The sequence below is a fragment of the Haematobia irritans genome, chromosome 2, assembly GCF_050003625.1.
Source record: "Haematobia irritans isolate KBUSLIRL chromosome 2, ASM5000362v1, whole genome shotgun sequence".
In the NCBI taxonomy this organism is placed as follows: domain Eukaryota; kingdom Metazoa; phylum Arthropoda; class Insecta; order Diptera; family Muscidae; genus Haematobia; species Haematobia irritans.
In genome coordinates this window covers 67,980,789-67,992,616 of record NC_134398.1, presented here as the reverse complement: position 1 = coordinate 67,992,616, position 11,828 = coordinate 67,980,789, and the positions used below count along the sequence as shown (strand labels likewise).

Genomic DNA, 11,828 nt, shown 5'->3' with positions numbered 1-11,828 from the left:
TTTATATTAGTTGTGTTCCTTTACGTACTACTAGTTACTACTTTTACTAGTTTTTACTAGAAACCGTTCCTCAACCCCAAAAAATAGTAAAAGTAGTAAACAATTTTAAGAGAACAATGTCAAAATGCATGTCTCTTTTAAAATTTTTTTACTACAAGTTACTCGACAAATTCTTTCGAGTAAAAGTTGTAGATATGTCATGACAAAAATAATTATTTGTTTTCAAATTTTCCAAACTAAAGTAGTTACAAATAGCCGTTTTTTTGGAAATAATTCTGTAACTTTTTAATGGATTAAGATATCATCATAATTTTTTCTTTGTGCCAAAGCTGAAATGTTTTTCTCTATATTTAGAGGTTTGTAGGTCCCTAGTGGATTCACGGGCTGGTCTATAGACGTTGGAAGTTGGACATCTCGGATGTATGAAATTTAGTGTTACTTGGCAAACGCGCAATTATGCACCGATTTTCATGATTTTTGCTTTACTGGATAGAACTTATAAACTACCATAAAAAGATTGTGTATGTGTGCGAATATATCTAATATTTGCGAGATAGGGCCTTACTATTTATTGTTTTGCAAAATTTGAACAAAGTGGGGTCTGTATTTTGAGTCTAGAAGGACTACATTCCTTATAAAATTCTACGTATTCTGGAGGTAAATTTTGTGCACCTTTGTGCTTTAGATTTAACGTGTAGACTCCACAATTTGGAATTTCAAAACAATGCCGAACCAATACCACTTGTTTCGAAAAAAGTACCAAAACATTGACCGACCAAATTCGGCACACCCTTTAATGGACCAAAAGTACCTCTACGTTTTGAATTTCATGCAAATCGGATAAAAGTTTTAATGTCTATGTCATGAAGACCCCAATTGGGGGTTCGGTTCATATGGAAGCAAAATCGAAACTTAGGCCGAAGTAGTTCCATCTTCAAAATTGACCTGCATGTAGAAGAAAAACGTGTCTGGTAAAATTTCAGCACTATAGGTTCATTATTGAAGGAAGTAGCCTGATTACAACAGATAGCCAGACAGAGAGACATCGTCTTATAATTTCTCCCTGATCAAAACTATATATACTTTCTATAGTCAGAATTCGTTATTTGTATGTGTTACAAACGGAATGAAAACCCCCACCTTATAAGATACTGATAATATGCGCTATTACTCTACTTTATGGCCCAGAAGCCAGAGTTTTACTTTGATTAAAAATTTTGCAAAAGGAGTACTTTTTATAACAAAGTAAAAACCATAGCTTCTTTCTATCGTAATAAGGATTTCGAAGTTTTCTGCAAAAAATCTGCCATTTGTCAAAAAAATTTCGATACAAAAGTATTTAATTTACCTACATGCTTTGAAAATATTTATTCAAATCACAATGCTTTTTTTATTTGACATTTTTACAATTTTTACTATATTTTCGTTCCTGTACATTTAACAAATATAGAAATCTGAGAGGATTTTCAATATTTCTCTCTTTTACTACTTTTTACTACGAGTAAAGTAAAGGAACACACCTATTATTTATTAAGTATATTGGCGAAATATTAACATACAATAAAAATCAGGCTTACAAAATCTTTAAAACTAGGTACATGTAGTCTCTTAATATTGAAATGTTTAAAATAAATAGCTCATATTCTCCTGGGCTGGCTGAACCGATTTACTTGAAACTTTCAGAGATCGTAGGGGGCGCTCATGTGGTGAAAATAGGGTACCTCATTTTTTGACACCAGGTCGGGGAGGTACACCTCCCCTTTGTCCCACTTTTTGAAAATTGGACCAAAGTTGACCGATTTGTTTGACATTTTAATTGCAGGTTGTGGTTGGTATCTAGACAAACATCCGCTACTTTATTTTTCCATATTTGGTCGCGGAGGGACCTCCCCTTTGATATATTAGTTTTTCACTGTACTTTTTTGTAAATAAAAAGGGTTAATTTTTTGTTTTAATTTATATTATTTATTAAGTATATTGGCGAAATATTAACATACAATAAAAATCAGGCTTACAAAATCTTTAAAACTAGGTACATGTAGTCTCTTAATATTGAAATGTTTAAAATAAATAGCTCATATTCTCCTGGGCTGGCTGAACCGATTTACTTGAAACTTTCAGAGATCGTAGGGGGCGCTCATGTGGTGAAAATAGGGTACCTCATTTTTTGACACCAGGTCGGGGAGGTACACCTCCCCTATGTCCCACTTTTTGAAAATTGGACCAAAGTTGACCGATTTGTTTGACATTTTAATTGCAGGTTGTGGTTGGTATCTAGACAAACATCCGCTACTTTATTTTTCCATATTTGGTCGCGGAGGGACCTCCCCTTTGATATATTAGTTTTTCACTGAAGTACAGTGAAAAACTAAAGTTCTCTGATTTACTTGAGGTTATGAAATTAATATGTTGTACCTGATGTGTTCATTTGTGTACGGGGAGGGAGACCTCCCCCTTGCCCGACTTTTTGAAACTTGGAACAAAATTATCCGATTTGCTTGAAATTTCCGGAGAAGGTTGAAGGAGGCGTCTAGACAAAGAACGGCTACTTTATTTTACGATATTAGGCCGGGGAAGGGGACGTCCCCTTTGCCCGACTTTTTTAAAGTACAGTGAAAACAAAACTAAGTCTTCCGACTGAAATTTTACGGTGAGGTTATGAAATTTATATGATTCCTGCTTTTTTAATATTTTCAACTTCTCCTAAAGTAACATACATACAGAGAAACAATTAAACTTTTCCAATTAACTTGAAATTTACAGAGGACGTGTGGAGAGGTTATGAAATTAATGTTGGATACCTGATTTTGTGATATTTGGACGGGAAAATGGGGCCGCCCATTGCCCTGCTTTTTGAAAGTTTGGCTTATAATTTGCTTGATATTTTCTGGGACGTTTACACAAGATGCGCTACATCACTTTTCTTCTTCTAAAACTGAAAAAAACAAAATTCTCAAGTTTTCTTGAAATTTACAAAGGCCGTGGGGGAAGGTTATGAAATCAATGTGGTGTACCTGATGTTTGGGTATGTGGACGAGGAGGGAACCTTCCCCTTGCCCACATTTGAAGGAAAGTTCTAGATATTCTTGGAAATTTCAGGGAAGGTTAAGGGGGTTATTCACTTCTGCGTTTATCGATATTTTATCAGGGAAATTGAGGTCCCTTTAAAAAATAGACCAAAATTTAACTTTCTCCGATCAACTTGAAATTTACAGAGAACGTGGGAGGAGGTGATTAAATTAACACAGGGTACATGTTTTTCGATATCTGGTTGGAGAAGGGGAATAGTGAAATAAGACATCGAAGGGGCGTTCAATAACGTCCATCCGAGCTCGATATCAAATGGACTGACAACTCTGAATGTTGATCCAGGTATACTTAAGCGGACCTTAGACGGTCGGATAAACACTCCGACAGAGGTTCGTCTATTCGTTGTGTGTTCGTTCAAGTTTTGCCCTTACACTACACGAACAAATGTGATGACAACATGAAAAAATAAGAAGAAGCATAAACAAACAATGAAGTTGTACGAAGATTTATGGGTGAAACCATTTTTTACTGAAAAAATGGAAGAAAATAATAAAAAAAATCCTGCCCAATAAACACAAACGTTTGAAAAATGCTAAATTTCAACAATTTTTCAAACATTTTTTCAAAGGATTAGGGTAATATTCAAGTTGAGAAATTGTTGAGAAAATCGCGTTCTCAACAAAAAACAGACATTACCCTCAACAGTGAAATTCAACACATTAGCAATAATATCTCAAGTGATATCCTCAAATTGAAATGCATCGCTACTCAATAATTTGTCAAACAATTTTCGATGCGAGTCAAATTCAAAATTAACATCGTTGCAAATACTTTTCAACCTAAATTTGTATGAATGATATCCCCACTTCAAATTGAAAGTCAAAGCCAAAATTCTATGAATTTTGTATAATTTATTAATTTTCATCAAAACAAAATATATAATAATACACTACACTACATTACCAATTGATAAATAATAATCTTATTAAACATATCAACAAATAAGAACAAAACAAAAAAAAAAAAAAACAAACAACAACACTTTAAATATCTTAAATTAGTAAACACTTTTGCATTGATAATTCGATTTCCTTCCTTTTGGTGTCATAAAACAGCATTAACATTTATTAACATGCGGGCAATTTGAAATTAGGAACGTACTGGACCGCGTGTTAGAATTGATTTCCAGCAGAAGGAATTCACAAAATATCCATTTTAAACTGATAATAGCATATGAATTAAACTGACGATGTGATGCACATGTTCATCCAGAAGTTGTTGATTTCAACAATTTGTTGTTTTTAACAATTTTAATAGGTTGCACTTGTAATGTTTCTGGAAACTTTTTCTTGTCTGGAAACTTTTTCTTGTCTGGAAACTTTTTCTTGTCGATAAGCCACTCATTTTTCATTGGTCAGCTTCTTAATGTTTGCAAGAATGTAGCATCCAAAGATTTTAGTTTTCTGCAAAGAGATTTAAATTTAGTGACTTCTCTAAAGTGTTGATTTAATTTTTCATATTGATGTACCAATTATTATATCCAGTTAATTGTCCACAATTTTTTCATCGGCCAGCTTTTTAATGTTTTCAAGAACGTAGAATCCATAATTTCAGTTTTCTGCAAAGAGATATACATTTCGTGACTTCCTTAAAGTTTTATTTCATTTATTATTTTCACTTACCTAATTTTATAAACTATTTGGTTATTTGTCTAAAATTCTCCATTTTTTTTTTATTTCTTGCAATTGACCACGAACTTCGTTGCACAAATAAGTATTGAAAACCACATGGTTTTTTCGTTGCATTTTAGGGTAGTGTGTTGTCAAAGTTTTTTCATATTATCTTCAACACCTTTTCAAAGATTTCGTCAACATTTTGGCAAATTGGAAGTAATTCGCAAACAATTTGAAGATGTATTGAAGATGAGCTATTTCAAGTCAAGTTGAATTTATGTTGAAAACTATATTTACCCTCAAACTGAAAAGTTTTTGCATTTGAAAAACGCTCATCCTGTGTTTATTGGGTGGTATATGTGTCAAAACAATGATTCCTGAAGTAATACACATTTAATATATTACAAATTACTTGATGAATTTAGAATACTTGTCGCCTGGTTTCCCATTGATTGGAAGTGGAATTTTTCCACGTTTTTGCCACAATACTTGTTTAGATTTATATATTTCTTTAATTTTCAACCAGAATTGGCGATCCATCATTAATTTCATTGCAGAAATGCCTGTTTTTAATGTAAAAATAAATTTGTCTTTGATAATGTTTGTCGAACATCCCCTTACACTCAATGATTTGTACCACCCAACCAGAAAAAATCAAAGTTGTTTTGATTTTATGCCAACTCGTCCCCGCGACAGCCGAACACGACCTTATACAATCGGATTTGTCGCCGCAACGTGTTGTGTCGCAGGGTTTATCCGACCGTATAAGGTGCCCTTTAGGCTGTTAGACGAACTTCTAAGGAAGAGACGCATTTCAGCCACACTAGGACAAGCAAACATACAAAGGTATGTGAACAGAGGCACTCCTCAAGGAGGAGTTCTATCACCTCTTCTTTGGAATGCTACTATAAACGACCTTCTGGTTTCCCCAGCCAAACAGTCAGCTGCAACAACGGCTGTGCGGTTGCGCGAGCTATCGCTATGGTCGGAAAAAAGTTACGGTCACAGTTCGGTCCTCAAAATAATGCCAGATGTGCCTAACGTAGTGGATTACACTTTGGCGGGTCCACTTTTCGACAAAAAGTTTGAGACTCTAATTCCCAACAGTGAGGCGTGGTGTACACGGACCCCGGGGAATAAAAGATATATAGATTTCTACACTGCTGGCTCCAAACTGGATGGCCAAGTGGGTTTCGGAGTATATTCTAAAGATCTGGAACTTCGAATAGCGAAAAGATTACCTGATCACTGTAGTGTTTTTCAGGCTGAAATATTAGCAATAAGAGAAGTGGTGAATTGGCTGAGAAGTAATGCTCCAAGCAATATTGGCATTAATATATACTCAGACAGTCAACCTGCAATAAAATCCTTGGACTCTGTGTTCCTCAACTCGAAATAGGCCATCGCTGCCGCAAATCTCTCAATGAGATGGCTGAGCAGCACAATATTCACCTAATATGGGTGCCTGGCCATAGGAACATACCGGGGAACTACGAAGCAGATGAGCTAGCAAGGCTAGGAACTACCTTACATATTCCAGGGGAACTAGAATCTGTTGGTATGTCTCTGGCTACCTGCAAGCTCTTACTGCGTGAGAAGGCTGTCATGATGGCAAATGTTCGATGGGAGAATTGTAAGGGTTGTAACGACACCAAGCAAATATGGCCCCATTTAAACTTAAACCGCACACTAGATATGCTAGTGTTCTCGAGCCGCCAGATATCACTCCTGATATCTGCTATAACGGGTCGCTTCCTGATAGGCGATTTTGCAAAAACTATTGGTGCGAAGTAGAGGTGTGCACGTGAGTAATTGTTTACTCAAGCTCACGCACACTCACGACGGAAAAATCTTACTAACGCACACTCACGCACGATATTGTTTGGTATGACTCACGCTCACGCACACTCACGAAAAGAAAATTTGTACTCACGCACGAAAATGTTGTGACTAACGAAAAATACCTTGACTCACGAAAAATATCGTGACTCACGAAAAATGTCGTTACTCACGAACAATTTTTTGAGCAATTTATCTTAGTAACGTGTCTGAAAACATGAACATTATTAACATCGAGAGCGTTATTACACTTTTAACATCCCAGGTGTCACTAAAATTGTAAATGAATTTAACTCTTCAGCGTTTTATGTTGGTGAGTGGGATTACTTTCGTGAGCGTAAATCTTTACTCACGCACACTCACGAAGATAACATTTTCGTGACTCACGCTCACTCACGACATTCTGGTTTGTTAATCACGCTCACGCACACTCACGCCGTGGCCATGAGCGTGACTCACGACTCACGCGTGAGTCACGAAAAATTTCGTGAGTCACGACAATTTCGTGTCACGTGCACACCTCTAGTGCGAAGTATAATGACTATTGTATGAGCTATCATGATGCGGAGGAAAAGGAATCAATAAAACACCTCTTTTGTGAGTGTCCTGCATTTTCTGTAAGGCGTAAGCAAATTTTAGGGGCATATACCTTCAGATTACTGGCGGACCTGGAAAACGTTAACTTAAGCAGTCTGCTAATGTTTTTGGAACAATCTGGTTGGTTCAACAGAAGAAAATAATCGAGAAGGTTCAACGGTTAAAACTAGAAGTGTCCATATGTAATAGGTACTTTTAGTTAATGTGGTATCACAATGGACTGAATAGTCTAAGTGAACCTGAATCTTAATCGGGCTGCCACTTTAACCTAACCTAACCTAATAGTGAAATAAACTTTGTCGATTTACTTGGAATTTATAGGGAATAATAGAGGCTACGTGATTCTCCGATATCTGGTCGGTGCACGCTCATAAAAAATCGCTTCTGTAACATATACTCCCAAACATATTTTGCTTCAAGCATATACATTTTTGGGTATTGCCCAAACATTTATATGTTTGATCTCTGCCAATATATAATATGTTTGAAAGCATATTAGTCTAAACAATATATGTTTGGGTAGTCTAAGTTCGAAACATTTTGTATTTTTGCATCCAAATTCAATAATGTTGTCTTCCAAAAAACAATATGTTATTATGTGAACATATAATATGTTTGGAAGCATTTTGCACCCAAAAATATTATATGCTTAAAAAAAATTCTCCCAAACAATATTGTGCTCAAAATTTTATTTATTTATTTATATATTTACAATCATAATGAATTATGAAAATAAACAGGTAATATAGGTGCTAACAACATAGGTTTTCGACCTGAATGCTCAAAATTTTGTTTCTGCCCAATTGTATATTCCCCCACATCTTTCTCACTTCCACGAGATTTTTTAGTTCTTAGCACCTTTTTCTGTAATACAAACATTGTAGAAGAAATTATTCAATTGTATGATTTTTTTTATTTTAATTTTACCTTTTGCCGGACGGGGATTCGAACAGCGGACCACACAGTTTGTAAGGATCAAAGAAGTAGCTGATCAATTGCCCAAGGAAAAATAAAATGTTAATTTTGTAATCACAAGAAACAACCACCAACTTAATTCAATATCGCTCCCTGTTAAATAGCGCTCCAAGCTACTAAACACATATATGTTTATAGGCTATTTCTAAATTAATATATGTTTGCGTCCAAGCATATTATATTTACAAACATTTTATGTCCCAAACATAATATGTTCTAACATATTAACATATATGTCCCAAACATGTTATGCCAGTTTATGAACATTATATGCTTGCACTCAAAAATATTGTGTTTAAAAATTTGTGTTCCAAACATATAATGTTTATAGCCAAACATATGAAAAACAGTCTTTTTCATCCGTGTGTGGAGCGAAGGTGGGGGGAGGTTTCCTTTTTGTCCGATTTTTTGAAAATTGAAAGTAGAGGGTTGTCCGTAAATGGGAACTCGGTACATAATTTTATGATTTTTGCATAGGCCTCTGTCAGACTTTTTTAACTTAAGTAGCGTAGAGGGTGCATCATATCCCGGTACATGTTCGGGAAAGGCACGTTCTCCGTGTCCAAAATTTTAACAAATGTTAACGTGGTAAATTTTTTTAGTACTTTTGCTTTTTCGAATTAATGGACGGGAAACTGTGATTCTTTGTATGTTGTTGAAATATAACCCTTAATTTTCTGGTATACCTTTCCTTGACAAACTACACTTAAAATTCACAGGAAATGTACACGGTTGAAAAAGACTGTTTTACATATGTTTGGCTATAAACATTATATGTTTGGAACACAAATTTTTAAACACAATATTTTTGAGTGCAAGCATATAATGTTCATAAACTAGCATAACATGTTTGGGACATATATGTTAATATGTTAGAACATATTATGTTTGGGACATAAAATGTTTGTAAATATAATATGCTTGAATGCAAACATATATTAATTTAGAAATAGCCTATAAACATATATGCGTTTAGTAGCTTGGAGCGCTATTTAACAGGGAGCGATATTGAATTAAGTTGGTGGTTGTTGCTTGTTATTACAAAATTTTAACATTTTATTTTTCCTTGGGCAATTGATCAGCTACTTCTTTGATCCTTACAAACTGTGTGGTCCGCTGTTCGAATAAAAAAAAAAAAATAAAAAAAAATCATAAAATTGAATAATTTCTTCTCCAATGTTTGTATTACAGAAAAAGGTGCTAAGAACTAAAAAATCTTGTGGAAGTGAGAAAGATGTCGGGGAATATACAATTGGGCAGAAACAACATTTTGAGCATTCAGGTCGAAAACCTATGTTGTTAGCACCTATATTACCTGTTTATTTTCATAATTCATTATGATTGTAAGTATTTTTTTTTTTTTTTTTTATTTATTTATTTGTAAAGTCTAACACCTTAAGAAATTAAATTCTTATAATGTTGGTGTCAGTGGTTCAACACAATTTTGCTTGTAGTATATAATATTGTTTTACATTTATAAATTATGTACTATAATAGATAAAAAAAAATATTTAAATTTGTATAATATGTTGTTTTTTAGTTTCATATGGAAAAGTTTAAACTTAATGTAATTTTATAAAGGTTTTTAATATAGATATTCCATTTATTTTAAATGATTGCAAAGTTGCCTTTTAAAATGCAGGATATTGCTTATTAACTGTAAGTCTGGTGGGAGTTTGTTCCAAAGACGAATTGTTGGTATAAAAAAGAATTTTTCTGACTTAGAGCTTTTAAACCGTTTCTGTATAATTTTTTTACCTCGGTTTGAGCGAGCGAACGTTATCCTTTCGAATAAATATTTAGGTTCTTTGTTATAAACTATTTTATGCATGAAAACCAAGCTCTTATAATTTAAGTAATTTTCAAAACTCATATTGAAAATTTGATAAGAACAGTTTGATATTCTGTCTCTTCGTTTTAAATTGAAAATATATCTAGCAATATTATTAAATGTAATTTTGAGACGTTGCAAGTCGATAATATCGCAATTATGGAAGATTTCAGATCCATATAAGAGTGTAGGTATAAGGTATGTCTTTGCTAGCAACATTCGTATATCAAGAGGTGTTGATTGTTGTACTGCCCATAGATTTCGCAGCATGGCGTGAACTTTGCCGGAGACTTTAGTTATATGGTTAGACCAAGTTAATTTTTCATTGAAACAAATTCCAAGATTCATAGTAGATGAGGTATAATCGATCAATGTGTTATCAATATATAAACCCTGAATGTTATCATCCACATCTGATTTTCTTATATAAATGCACTTCGATTTACGCGGATTTATACATAGCTTATTTACTTCAGCCCAGTTGTTAATCTTGACTAAATCACTATTTATTTTCCTAACACACTCATTAATTTCACTAACATGAGAAGAGCGATACAGTTGCACATCATCTGCGTAAATGTGCATCTTGGAGTTATCTAGAATATCCGGGAGATCATTTATGTATAGACAAAACAAAAGCGGTCCCAAAATCGAACCTTGAGGAACTCCTCTTTTCAACACCAAGGTTTCTGATACTTTACCATGTGAATGTACCCTCTGCGACCGGTTATCTACATACGAAGATAATAACCTACAAGCAGAGCTTGAGAAATTAAAAATCCTGTCAAGTTTTGTTAGTAATATAGAATGATCAACAGTATCAAAAGCTTTACTGTGGTCAAGTAAAATGAGGAAGGAATGCTCCCGTTCGTCCATATTAGCTCTCAGGTCATCCGTGACATCTATAAGAGCGGTCACACAACTTCTATTTTTCATAAATCCCGACTGTCTATCAAATATCAGTCCATTATCTTCAATATATTTAATCATTTGTTGATACATGAGCTTCTCAAGCACCTTTGATAAGTAAGGTAATATCGCGATCGGCCTAAAATCGTTGTCAGTCTTAGGTACAGGTAAAATCTTTGCCTTTTTCCATGCACTAGGAAAAACAGATTTCATTAAGGCTGTATTGTATAAGTATGTAACGTAAGGTAGTAATACTGGTAACACTATCTTAAACAATTTCGGATTAATTCCATCATCTCCCTCGGAATTGGATTTTATAGATAAAACAGCGGACAATACTTCTTCTTCACTTACACACTGGAATGAAAAGTCATTTTCCTTTCTGACACAGCAATAATCTCGATAAACGTTTCGAGAGTTACTCATGACATCTCCGCCTATAAACTTCATATTTAAGGAGTCCAGATCAATATCATCTTGTGGATTGCTATTATCCTTCAAACCTATTCCAATTTTTCGTATTTCCTTCCACTTGGCCCTACAATTAATCGCCTTCGAAAATTTCTCCTTATAGAAACGAGATTTTGCTATTCTAATTTCCTTTGCAACTACACAACGCCAAAACCTAAAAGATTCGTATAATTGTGGAATTTTATATCGTCTCCATCGACTATAGTATGCATCCCGTTTTCGAATTATGTTCCTTATGTGATTGCTGAACCAAGGTTTCTCATTGTTTGTAACAATTTTAGTTTTCAAAGGTGCACACATATCGAAAATTTCATTTAATTTCGTCTCAAAAAATTCCACCTGATCATCTACTTCCGGAGTATCGTATAATGTATCCCAAGATACGTTACAAATAAAATCCTTAAGAATGTCATAATCTATATTCCTGAAATCGCGAAAAGAAATCGTCTGTGGTTGTATAGTAAAATCGCAGTCATATATAATGTAAAGCAAATCATGTCTGG

The 11,828-nt window shown here is 34.2% G+C and overlaps 1 long non-coding RNA gene across 1 annotated transcript; it reads right to left on the bottom strand.

Annotated features, from left to right (window-relative positions):
- Positions 1-4,112: 4,112 nt before the first annotated feature.
- On the bottom strand, positions 4,113-4,904 carry LOC142227637 (uncharacterized). Its single transcript, XR_012719933.1, has 2 exons — positions 4,713-4,904; positions 4,113-4,648 (listed from the first exon to the last, which is right to left on the bottom strand). It is a non-coding gene; the product is annotated as an uncharacterized LOC142227637 (long non-coding RNA).
- Positions 4,905-11,828: the final 6,924 nt, after the last annotated feature.